We start from the raw sequence: 13,960 nt of genomic DNA, 5'->3' as shown, positions 1-13,960 counted from the left end.
TCTAGAAATCAATGTTCTTTTCAGAGGTCGATTCCAAGAGCTGCTGATCGGATATCCAGTATCCAGACATTTCATTTACCAGTCTTATCTCTATAGCCTTTTCAGCTTAACAATCCCAAAATTCGTTTAATCGCCATAAAACTCTGGTGTCATCCCACCTTATCCTGCGTAGAGTGATCTATAATGATGTTGTTTATGTTAATCATTTGGCTCTTAATAACATAATTCCACTTTTTTCATGATTGCTGATATAATTGGATGTTCTGCTAGAGTAATATAGATGTAAGTGAATTTAATTATCGTGTAAATTAGACAATATTTGCACAGACTTCGAAATAAGTTGGAATGCATAGCGTAATGGCTTACAAATATGTGGGTTATATTATGCATTGGAAACAGGTATGTACTTTGGTTTGGAAGTATATCAATTTGTGTATTATTTGATATGTATTTGGCACCACTGCCTTTTGACATGTATATATGTATTAGAGCTACAAATTGGCCCTATTTACACTTTTTGGAAGTTTGTGACAATCCATTACGGCGTGCAAGTTTTACCACAGGTAAAATGCTTCCTCGTCTCCGGCTGCTGAAGTCGAGACAAAGATTTAGGGCAAGAGGAGATGCAGGACCTATCAGCGGACCAAAACTACGGCCCGGGAGTACCCGATTCGGCGTTAAGAGCCGAAGGAGCGGCTAAATTCTGCGCAAAATATTTGACATATAAAACGTTAGTCTAGCATTAAAAAGTGTGAGTATTGGTTGAAATTGACTTTCGTAGTAGTAGTAGAATTGAGATAAAGGGTGCGTCGACGGCAAGATCATTTTGCACCACTACTCAATCGTTTGATTCAAGACTCATTATAAATGGATCTTTACTATGCAATTTTTTAACATAAAAAAGAGGGAAGCTTTTAAATTTTGTTGAAAAGACCTATTTCCTTGAGAAACAAAATTGTACTATTTATATTGGTGGGGTGGTCTCCTAGAATAGATTCTAGGTCCCCATTCAGATTGAACCGTGTCCGCGCATCACGGTATTTGTCGCACTCTGTCAAGATATGTCGGATGCTTAAAGGGCACCTACACTCGTCACATTGAGGAGCTTGCTTCTCTTCGGTAAAAAGAAAGCCATGAGTCAGAGGGCAGTGCCCTATCATCAAACGAGTGATAACTACTTCCTCCCTTCGATTGATCCTGGTAGAGGAAGGCCAAGCTGACGTTGTATGTTTGATGCTTCGCAGTTTATTGTTATTCAAAGTCCTCCACGACTCCCTCCACTGTTCAAGTACAACATTTCTTAGTGACCCTCTTAGGTCTTCGTACGGAACTAGCGTTGATTTAATCTCTTCGTTAGTAAGAGCTTCCTTGGCCAACAAATCTGCTTTTTCGTTTCCGCGTATCCCCGCATGTCCCGGAACCCAAAGAAAGCAAACACTTATTCCCTTGTTCATGAGAGTCAGCAGCGTGGCATGAATGTGTTGAACAACTGGATTCATGGGTAAGAAGTCAGAAATGGATTGTAAGGAGCTACGGGAGTCGGTGCATTTGACAAACGAGCCATTTTCGTCACTCAAGGCTTCCAAAGCCATTTTAATTGCGAAGAGTTCCGCCGTATAAATGCTGCACAGCGGATGACTTTCAATTTAATCTCTATCCGTATTTGTTTTACGAAACCAATGGAGGCGTACATGAATAGGGAAAATATGTACCATTAGGTCACTCTTTAAAATGATTGTCCTCAATGTAATCCGGATGCAAACATTTGCAATTTCAGGTACTGACAAGAGTGTCCCGAGGTGGAATTGAGTAAATGCCAGAAAAAGAGATATTTTAATACTTTCAAAGCTATCTACATAGTCAATATCTGGTTGCTAATTACGAGAGCAAGATGGTGGCGAGGCAAGCCAGGCGTGCATGTCTCTCCACAGTATTATTTTATTTCTGTGGTTACAACGTCTTCGTTTATGTTTTGTGTTTTTCCAACGCAGATAGTGTTTCACTTTATTGGGATGAGTTGCAGAAATGTTGTTAATGCAATTTTTTTATTATTGTGCTTTATACTGGTTTTGGTGTTTTTTAGCCACCCTTCTCAATCGGGCCCAACACTCTCGGTCAACGTGACTCGTCGCTCCCGGGATTTGGCCTGCTTCCACCCCGGCGACCGTTTTTCGTCCCTTCCGGTATTTTCCCATTGTCACTTCAAGTCCATCCCAAAAATTTTGTGCATAGGTTCTAATTGAGTGTTATGCAATGAATGGTGTGTTAGTTTCTTTGCGTCCTTTCTCTACGTAAAATGTGTGCAACGAAGTTGAGTGTATATTACCAAAATTTACGTAGTTTGAGAAACAAGCTTGGGGAAATGGACTCGTTTTTTCATGAACTACGAAGTCACCATGTGATATCCCTCACGGAGACGTGGCTTTGCGACAATGTTTCTGATGGCGAATTATCTATATCCACTTCTCATAAAATTTTCAGATGTGATCGAGTCGGTAAGCGTGGCGCAGGTGTCCTTCTTGGCGTTGACAATCGTTTCTTGGCGCTACGTCGCCCTGATTTGGAGTTAGGCCCCGAGATTATATGCGTCGAAGTAACTCTCTCCTTTAATACAATGTCTTCTGTAGGGAGATGACTATTAATTGGTACATTTTATCGACCACCTTCTGATGAGAAGAACACTTTGGAAAGGTGTTTCAACTCTGTGTCACTAGCCCGCAGTGTGGGTGAAGTTATTCTCTAGGTGACTTTAATTTAGGCATTGACTGGCCCTACCCTGTGAATGTTAAGAGTTTATCTGGCCTTGAGGAGTTTTTTGTTGATCATTTCATTAATGGCCTGGGCCTCAAGCAATGCAATATGTTTCCTACGAGGGTTGGTAGTCCTGGATCTTGTCTTATCCTCGCTTGAGTTGAAAGTTTGCCCTGCTGGCGACTATTTCTGCTCCGACCACGAGTCCCTAGAAATTTTGCTTGAACCCAGCGGGTGGCCACCCCTACACCAAGGTCTACTCCGCCCCCTTCTCCACGTCCTCTAACCCCCATCTGGAGAAGAACGGATTGGGTTCATGTAAATGACACCCTCATCTGCCTCCCATGGTGCCTCTTGGAAGAAGGCTCTATGGACGAAGCCCTTGATATGTTTAATGACTGGTTGGCAGGTGTCCTGAGGGACTGCATTCCGCATCGGAAAACCTGTTCCAGAAGGTTCCTACTTTGGATGACCAGTGAGACAGTTTTTGTTGTAAAAAATAATCTAAGTGCTTGGCGCCAGTACAGATATTTTCCTAACCACAGCACATAAAAAAAACTTTCAAAAACCTTCGGCACCATGCCAATTATCTAACTAAGTTAGACTTTAACAACTATATATCCTCAATTTCCTCCGAATGTGTTTCCAACCCAAAACGGTTCTCGTCTATGATCAACTCGAGGCGTTATTCTGCTTCCACACCTTAGGAAATGTCTTTTGGTGATGAAACTGCTGTTGGTCCTGGGTGTGCTGACCTTTTTTCCAAGTTCTTTTCATCCACCTGCAACTCTAACCAACTTTTGGATACCTCTGTTCTTTATATTAATTGTATTAGTTCCCACTCTCTCTCCTCACCTTCCACTTCTCCCGATGAATGTCTTAAATTGTTGATATCCTTTAAGACCAACCGTGTAACTGGTTCAGAGCAGCTGGCCGCATTGTTCCTAAAAAATGCAGCCCCATCCTTGGCTGTACCCCTATCCATCATTTTTAACAGATGTTTTTATAATAATAATAATAATAATAATAATTTTTATTGTTCTGTTGGTCCAAGGAATAGAACATAGAACATGGTCAAGAGAATATTACAGGTAAAAAGAGATACCAAACACACAAAAAACGACACAGATCAATTATACATTATCACACATATATTCGTCTAGATTGTAATAGGCTTTGGATAAAAGCAGCCTTCTCAATTCGCGCTTGAAGGTTGCAATGTTGGACTGAGTTTTTACATGCGGTGGTAATTTATTAAAAATAAGGGAAGCTGAGTGATGAGTTCCCTTTCTAGATAAGGCACAGGGTTGCCTTCTCAGGTGAACATCATTTCTGCGCCGAGTGAAATAATCATGAATGGTAGAGCTCGGACAGAATAAATCAGGATACATTTTGACAAATAGTGCACAATAAAAAATAAACAAACATGGTAGTGTCATTATCTTGAATTTAAGAAACAGTGGCTTTCCTGGGCTTTCAAAGGCACATTTTCCGTTAGTGTGGAAAATTGTTCAGCATTTTCCCAATCTTCAAATCCGGAAAGAAATATTCTGTAGAATCATACCGTTCTATCTCAATTTTGCCAATTATATCAGGGTCATTCCACGTCAAATCACCCAGAAATTTTCAAAATTACACCCACCGACTCGGATTTTGATGAAATTTTTGTCACAAGCTACTATCACCTATCTAATGACCCATGTAAAATATTTCCTCTCTCACTCTCATAGTTTGCAAGATATGAGGAGTCAAAGTTTGAGATGTTTGCTCAGAAGTGGCGCTAGTGTGAGTCAAATTCCAGAGTGCAGGGCACAGGGTAAAAATTCATAACTCAGAAACCAAATATGTAATATATTTGAATGAAATTTTGACCCCTTATCTACCCAAGTACATAGCTTCCATAGTAATGTCTTTTATTCCCCTTGCATTGCTATGTTGGCCAAAATGATGTCAACAGTTGTCAATTAACCGATTTTTTTAGCTCAAAAACATTACTTCATATTTTCAGAATTATCACCAAAAGGCAGAGCAGTTAACTCATCCAATTTTTTTTAAATTGAAGGTTAATATGTGCTCCAATATACTGTGAAATAAAAATGGTGGTGTTTTGACTGCCACTATGAGTATTTCAGGTTTTACTTTTTTTCTGCCCCTGTGAGAGGGATTTTGGACACGTACTGTAAGATAATAAGTATAAGTGCATCCATACCTTCATGAGGATATATTTGAAATATTGGTCAGTAAATCTAAGACCAAACATGTAGTCTAGTGAATGTGGCTCTTGTTCATACATTTTTTCTAATAGCAATACTTGGCTTGTGGCAGCTTAGGGTAAAAAAATCCAAATGGCTCAGAAATGTGAAATGATGCTTTTTTTCCTGGAATTTACCCATTTTTCAAGTGTTTAGTTTATGGAAAAATTGGTATCAAAATACATTAGGCTCTTACTGTGCATTAGAGGATAAATGTAAATACTAATTTCAATAAAAGTATTTAAATAATACACTTCAATGTGTTTAAGGCATCTCCCGAACATCTCTGAGCATTTAAAAAGCCTCCTATGCGCACATTTTGGATTTCAAGGTCATCCAAAAAAGTAGAATCTTATTTTAGTATGCGTGCAAGTCGATGGTGATTCAACTCGATGATAACACCAGATTTGTTGTCATATATCCGCAGCCTTATGCATGTCGAATGGAGCCGGGAGAAGTTGCTTACGCGGCACGCTGATCACCTTAACTCTGACTCGCCTTGTTTCCCGGCAGCTTTTAATGAAATTTGGTTAGACCTTGAATGACGATTAGCTAAACTTTAAGTTAAGTGAAAAGGTTTAATCTTCAACAGAACTGGATTTCATCTGAAAAATTGTCAGTGCCTCTGGAGTTTGGCAATTTCGTCAGGGTTATGATGTCGAAGTCAACCACCAAGGGATACCTGCCGGATTTTCATATTTTTCCGCACTCATCTATTTTACCGTGAGTATGAGGTGATTTTTTTCCAGCATGAGCGATTTATTTAGAGTCATGGACCGTGATAGTTCATCAAAACTCTGATTGTCATTCTCTTTTGACATATAATAGCACCAGATAAATATCTTTGAATCGACAGCGATATCAACCAGCCGCATGTCGGTATATGGGCTCCGGGATATCTAAATTACGATGTAAAATAATGTTGTTCCGTTAGGGAAGAATGCTCTCACTCACGATCATGACAGGGGAAACACTTCCTCGGTTCTTTCGCTGTTCCTCTGAGGAAAGTGACCTTGGAATGGATTACAGAAAGAATCTTCTAGTGAACTGTGCAAATGATATTGGGCCTCTTTTGAAAGTAGAAAGCAGCTGACTGGAAAAATATTGGGCTAACAATGGACTGCCCGTAGAGAGTAGAGTTGAAAGGGGCATAAGCAATCAATTGAAAACATTACGAGGAAACCATCATTGTAGCGGCCCTCGGAGGATAACTCGTGTCATCAGTCGTCACGTACCATTGAAGTTCACGAAGTGAAGGATAAGGTAGTTAGAGGTTATCAAGGGATGACTTAGCTCCATTAGATCGGATCTGATACAAAAAATGTCTGGCGTTTGGATCAGAAGGGAAGCGAAACATTACGAGAAGACAAATCACCCAACTTGCGAGTTGAAGGTCGCAAAGCTGCGCTCGCGGAAGAAAGCAGTTGAAGAAGCGTTCCCCCGTAGATTCTATTGACGCTTGGTAAACTTTCATGAGACTCTTCTTGTTGATGAGCAGAAATTCGAAGATTTGGATAATCATTTGCATGAGCCGTCATGAAAAAACGTTAAATCGGGCAAAAAAAATCTTGTGCGGAAAAATTTTTACGAACATAAATCCAGAAAATGCAAAATGTGGAAACACTAAATACGGATAATTTTTACATTATCCTAATAGGGAATGAATCGGGACCCCAAAAAATAAAACGTTAAATGAGAAGACGTTAAATCCGGATCCGACTGTATTTGTTCATTTACGCTAAAAAATATGTTTTGATTTACAGATAACAGCTAATTTATTCATTTCATTGCTTTTCCCTAGCACACATCCTTCAAAAATCCTAGATAAATCTCTTTTTTGCCATGTAAAAATGGAGCTAATATATTTAAAGACATTATGTGCATGAGGAAATTTTGTTTTTTTTTTCACAGTAAACTAAAATTTACAATTTATTTGACGACACTCCAAGAATTTATTCACCGCAAAACATTGCCTTTGATAACTAACCAGATTTTAAAGCCCTAAATTTTAAGTTTGGAAAAACAAATACTTTTGAAGATTCGGGTGCTAAAATAACAAATGAAAATAAACAAGATGATGAAATTCTATAAAGATCTGCATCAGCTCAACGATGCTTATGGAGTCTATCAAAATTCCTAGGAAGTAAGACCATTGATCACCAGAATGAGGTACCGGATGTAATAATAATAAAAATAATACTTCATTATATGTGTGTATCTTGACAAAACTCATGGATAAAACATTCATGAGTTCCGTCAAGATAGAAATAGAATATAGATGGGTCAGTTCCCATACCCGGTTCTCGGCTCTGCCGGTTCTTGGCCTTTGGAACCAGTATCGAGAACCGATCGCGTACAGTCGGTTATTTGGAATCGGCTCGGAACAGTGGCAAGGATTTGAATTTTGCACCCAATGGTCTGCAGTGTATTCAAGGCCAAAAAGAGAAAACAAAAAAAGATTTAAAAAACGTTTGGATCGCATGTCGCCTACAATTGTTTCTTTTGAGAGTTGCTTGCTAGCACGTGCATTTAAGGGATCGTCAGTTTGTCACTCTCGCCGACATTGTAACATTTCTGAAGCTGCCGCTTTCAAACGAGCTGACTTTTCGTGTGCCGCCGTTCAATCCAGCCCGGCAATGCGTCGTCAATGGCGTGAAATACAGACAATGCTACATCAATGCTGTTTTCAGATGAAACGAGTTTTTGCTGGCTGCCGTACACGAGAAATTCAGATGGCTTTCAGACGAGACGCCGTGAGCAGTGCATATTCTCTACCTAATGGCAGCCAGCAGAAAATCATTTCGTCTGAAAGCGGTCTTACGATTATATTATGTACATATACAGTAGTTCTTCGATATACGATCAAGATGCGTTCTGAATGCTCGTTCGTAAGTTGATAAACCTATACAAGGAATCGAAGTGTGTTTAGCCTGTAGAATGCAACACTGCATTGCAATTTTACGATAACTCAAGACCGCACAGTTTATCCATGGTGTCACTGTACCGGTTGAGTCGAGTACCAACTACTCGAGTCGAGTAGTTGGTACTCGACTCGAGCGTTTCGAGTAGCATCACAAATGTCGAGTCGAGTAGTTAAGGTTACAGAGCTTTCGAGGCTAGTAGGTCCAGCAATCTGCCGACAGGAAGTGCTATCATGAAACTCATGTAGTAATACAGTTTTTAAAGCCGATAAGTCATTCTAATGCCTTGGCCTGGTAGATTCAGCTTGCTGTATACTCTATAGTTGTCGAAGTGGGCGCCGAATACCTTTACGCCAGCCGCTGCGGCCGATCGTCTTCTGACCCGGCGCACACCGGTCCAAAATTGGAAAAAGCTGGTATAAAGTTCAAAATGACCTTTTTGGGAGTAGAGACTTGAAACTTAGCGTAAATACTCAAATATCATTACCAGATATAGATTTATATGCCACTTTACAAAAATACGACCCTTTAGTGATGATACAGTGGCCCAAACACGACCAAATTTTCAAAACCATGTGCGATCTCGTTAATCCTTTGAGTTTCGAGTTTTATGGAATAAAAACACAATATTCCTTCGATCTGGTGCTTTGCCTATACTTCCAATGACTTTAGAAGATTTTGGCTCTCATCTGTCTGGTTTTACAACGCAAAATGGCCAACCCGTTTTTCACGTGAAATTTGACATAAAGTAGACATTATCTTTCGTTTACGTAAAATATAAAATTCTCGTCTGAATGGCTTCAATCCATATTGCCAATGCGTCTCAACATTCAGTTCTTCAAGGATAATCGAGCATAGGAATCTTACTTCCGGGGCATGGGAGACATTTTTGGTCTGATATACCAAATGTATTATTGTGTGAAGTATTGTAAGATGGCCATCCATTCCAGATTATTGAAAAAGGTAGGAAAATATCTTCGATTTTTCCCTCCTTCACAGCACTTTTTCCCGAGACCGATTTCAACTAATTTTCCGTTGCATGCATTTTGGCAGGAACCCTGGAATACATGATCGGATACAAAGAGACCTCTTTCATAAAATTCGACCCCTTTTGAATTCATTCACTCACAGAATCAAAGATATTTACTATCTGGGTAAAGAATTCTGCTTCACGAGTCCATGTTGCTTTGGCGTCACAAACACGGCATAACATTACATATGCTTTCTGAGCCTAATGGCCTCGTGCAAGATGCTATAATTTACACTGGGGCGAAGGATACTGATGTTGGAGGCAGGGGACATGCAAACAAAGTCGTGCGAAAATTAATCTATAGATTTATAGATTTCTCCTCCGTGGGCACAGTTTATACAGTCGTGTAGCTACGATTTTGAAATGGGGGGTTTTTGCCGGAGATTTTGGGGCCCTTTTGGATGGTGCGGGGGCCATTTTACCCGTTTTTGGCGCCTCACCGGGGTTTGTAACCCATAACCCCCCTCCCGTGGCTACCCTACTGAGTTTATACATGGAAAATTATAATTATCTTTTCAAATATCTATTGAGTTACTCAACAAAGACACACCACTGAAAATCTAAGGGCAAAAGGAAGAAATAATCCTCCTCACGTTCCAAGAAAGACTAAAAAGTGGCGAATCAGTATACCTCTGATGGTGTATGATGTGCAGAAGTTCCACGGCTGTGTTTGAACCCTTTTTTCAAAGAATTTCACAATTATTAGTTAATTTTTGCAGCATTAACGCAAAAGAAAATGTCAAAAAAATAAAATAACTTTCATATGTTTGCATGCAAATCTAAGTTACTAGTAAATTTAAAAATTTAGAAATGTAAAAATTAAAATTCGAAAACTTTTATTTACCCAAAATTTGATGCATGGATAGTGGATGACATCTGAAAAAATATGTATCTTCTTTATAATTCAATTCCGCCATCATTTCAGAAATTGTTTAAAACTTCTTAGTTTCTACGTAAAAATATGTTGTCTGTCGTTCCTAATGTTTGTGTAACGGGTTGCATAAATGTCCGGAGCATTTATCATATGGGTGCGGATGGCATCACTGTGATGCCATAAACAAATTGTTTAATAAATAGTCAAATGAATATAAAAATCCTTTTATTATTGAAAATGTTTTCATATTTTCGAAAAACAAAGTGAATGCAGTGAAAAAAAATTCTCCGCCAACGTGAAATAACTCTGAGAAAATGTTACGCAATGAAAGGGTTAAGAGAGAGAAAAATGAACTGTTTCCGTGAAAGGCAACAACCGATACCCTTTTTCCCTTTCCACATTCGCCGAGGCGAGTCGCGCGGAAGGGGGAGTTTTCACACCACAAGGCTCTTTTAACCTTTTTTATTACTGTGTCCGACCGATGTGATATTCATTTGTAGCGTTTAGTTTCTTTCTTGAAGGGAAAAAAGGAAGAGATTTTAAGGTTGATTAAATGACGTGAGAAGTATAGAATTTTTTTGGCTCTACAAAATAAAGTTTAGTTCTTTAGTTCGTTCGCTTCGTCCACTTGAATTCCATGAAGATTCAAGATCCTAAAAAATCGTTGATATAATTTTTAATAAAAAATCCAAAGTCTCCGAAATCTTGCAATTTCGGTAGGAAAGCACTTGCTCAGTCACACAAGTTTGTCGCAAAAGGCAATTTTCTGCAGCAGCAATACTGTAACATGGAGACGTCAAAACCTGCTGGGTGAGCATGTAGAATAATTGGTTTTTCTGCTTGAGAATTTGAAAGGGCCAAATATTACATGATTTATATACGTAGTATACAATCTTTATTACAGCTATGAGAATTTCTGTACTCATGGCTCTCCCTTGTAGTTTGGATACATATATATGGTCGACATATTATGAGTGCCAATATTCTAAAGTAATACCTATCATGTAACACCACTTTTCAGGTATGTTCTGTTTTGAAATATAGCTATTATATTTTAATTACATAGTGATGATATGAAAGATGCTTTTGTCAACTGATTCTTTCACAGAGTAACATTTTTTTAAGTGGTTGTCTAGTTGACTATTTTTCTTGGAGCCTATGGCATCAGAATCGATGGAATCGGTATCGGTAGAACCGGAATCGAAATGTCAGAATCGGAATCGGGATCGGAATCGATAAAATTTTGGAATCGACCCATCACTAGTTATTTCCTTCATCAAAGAAAACGAAAGGCATTCATATTACAGGGTTCCCACTCTGACTAAATTATAAATTTCACGGTTTTTTCCAGGTTTTCACGGTCCAAATTCCGTGAAATTCACAGTCTGTTTGATAAGCCATTTCAGGCAGAAATATTGATCTCATATAAATCACTGGCCGCACGTTAACTTAAAATATAGCAAAAGCGATAAATGCCGGGAATGCATAACGCAGCAATGAAAGTGCACTTATGACGTCGCCTATCGTTAGCAAAATTTAGGGCCGGCTAAAGGTTGTGGGTGAGAAAATGGAGGGTGATAGAGAAGTGAAGAGGTGTCTGATTTCTCGCCAGGGTTAATGATCACTTTGGTTAACGGTCGTCCAATCACAGCCTTAAGGTCTGTGTATCATCATGACATACAGACCATTATCATTGTGTCAATGTATCAATGTGATCATTAAACATGGAGAATGAATCAATGATTGATTGCCCTATATTCTGATTATTGGCATAGTGCGACAAATGGCAAGGAGGACTTCATTGCGCTAGTAGATTTACTGATAAAATTTGTGTGCTTAGAAAATGAATACGGAAGCAACTCGGAAGTTGCATGCCTGTTCATATGATATACGAGGGTTGTACCAAAAGTAAGGATCCCAATGAGCTACAATGTTGAGCGAAGGTGCTAGATAAATCCCACAACATTGCCGTGCGCAGTGGTTCCCCTACTCCCCGAGTCCGCCAGTCCAGGATTCACTTTGTCGCTTATTATTGGCTTAGCAACCGTCAACAATGAAAGTGATGATCCCCGTTCCCGCCAAGTGTGAGGATCGAGCAGTAATCCGATTTCTCCTAACAAGGAAGTTACCGCCATTAGAGATTCATCAGCAACTGACTGACGTTTATGGTGAAGAGTCCATGTCCATTGAGCACGTCAGAAAATATTGCAGGGCTTTTGCTGAGGGCCACACGGAAGTGAAGCCACGATGAAGAACAGAGTGGAAGACCGACAGTTTTGGATTGCCCAGAAGATCAACAGTGAGCTGCTCATAGATCGGAGGGTCACTGTCCGTGAATTTGTTGAACGCATTTCGGAAGCTTCTCACGGCACAATTGAAAGAACTTTTACACAAACGTTGGGATTTCGCAAGATGTGTGCTTGCTGGGTCTCCCGCATGCTGACTGACGGACTCATGGAGCAACACCTTGACACTGCTCGCAAAGGGCATAGCCGAGTAAGAGATTGAAAAGACCCCCTCACGGATTTTTCCCAGACTTGGGGCATAGGATTTGGGATCAAATAGGACTAACCTCCCAACACTTCCAGCCCGCTAGAGGCCCACCAGGTTTATTTTTCATAAGTTTTTTTTGTTATTTGTATGCCTAACAGTAAATAAGTTGCAAAATTGAACAAGATGGTATGAAACGGGTGTTATGGGGACAAAGGTCGCAGGAAAAACGGCAAAAAATGGCCAAAATGGCATATTTTATTTTTTTCCGGGGTGTTCCACCACCTAAATGTTCTTTTTTCATTGCATTAGCCGATAGGTATTTAAATACTCCTTCAAAACACATTTTTTAATTGTGGCCCTCTCAAAAATATTTTATTAAAACTAACGTTTGAAATTTTCAAATCGACGCCATTTCTCATTATGCGCCTGAAAAGTTGTAGGAAAGGTGCGCTCCATTAAGAAAGCCATCAAACGGTGCAAACTGCATTGAAAAATACGCTTTCTATCTCGAGATATTTAAAAAAGAGTGGAAATTGAAATTTCGAGCTAGCCGGCCCTGGTGGGCCTCTAGCGGGCTGGAAGTGCTGGGAGGTTAGTCCTATTTGATCCCAAATCCTATGCCCCAAGTCTGGGAAAAATCCGTGAGGGGGTCTTTTCAATCTCTTACTCGGCTATGCCCTTTCTTCAACAATTTTATGGTGGGGGACAACAAGGGGAAGTTGTTGGTCTCTACCGTCACTGGTAAGGCCGTAGCAAGGGGGGGGAGATCAAGGGGGATTCATCCCCCCACCCCGAAATGAAAAAAAAAAATAGATACTTTATGCTTGCTTGGTGCTCATACGACGATATTATATGCGGTGCAGGGACACTAGTAGTCCAATGCGAATCAAGTCAGTAATTATCTAAGCGAATTTGTATGTGTAGTGTGTGTAGTTGTAGTGCAGTGTGTGAAATAATAGTGCTGTGAATTAGTAGAGAGGTGAGTGACTTATGAGCCTCCTGGAGGGACTGCAGAATTGACATCGACACCGAGAAGTTAATTCATTTGTTCACTCTAAAGAAAGCTAGAAGGCTAAATTCAATTTTATAATAATATTTTTATATTTTCCTTGAAGGTTTATAATAACTATGTATATTTAACCGTATTCGCTATTTTATTTATCTTATAAAAATAATGTCATTTTTGTCTACTATTCCATACCCCCCCCGAAAATATTTTCTGGCTAAGGCCTTGGTCACTGGAGATGAAGCGTGGGTATTGCATTATATCCCCGAAACAAAACCCTTAGATGGCAAATGCTTCAAGAGCGACGATGAAGTCCGAGCAGAGGTCACACACTTCCTCAACGGGTTGGCGGGAGACTTCTTCAACTTAGGGATAAAAAAGCTGGAGTACTAACTTTAAAAGTGTGTCGAAAAAAAATGGAGACTACGTTGAAAAATAGGCAAGAGTGTAAACTTTTCAACGATGTGAAAACTGATATCAATAAAAAAGTTTATTTGTAAAAAATATGAGAACCTTACTTTTGGTACAACCCTCGTACTTTTATTCGTCATGCTCTTTGTCTTTGTCTGATGTTGCATCTTATTTGCTTTTGAAATACCGTGAAATAAAATGTGATTACTATTAAACATGGAG

The sequence above is a fragment of the Ischnura elegans genome (assembly GCF_921293095.1).
Source record: "Ischnura elegans chromosome 13 unlocalized genomic scaffold, ioIscEleg1.1 SUPER_13_unloc_2, whole genome shotgun sequence".
Classification (NCBI taxonomy): domain Eukaryota; kingdom Metazoa; phylum Arthropoda; class Insecta; order Odonata; family Coenagrionidae; genus Ischnura; species Ischnura elegans.
The sequence above is the reverse complement of the archived record's forward strand: the minus strand, read 5'-3'. Positions refer to the sequence as shown.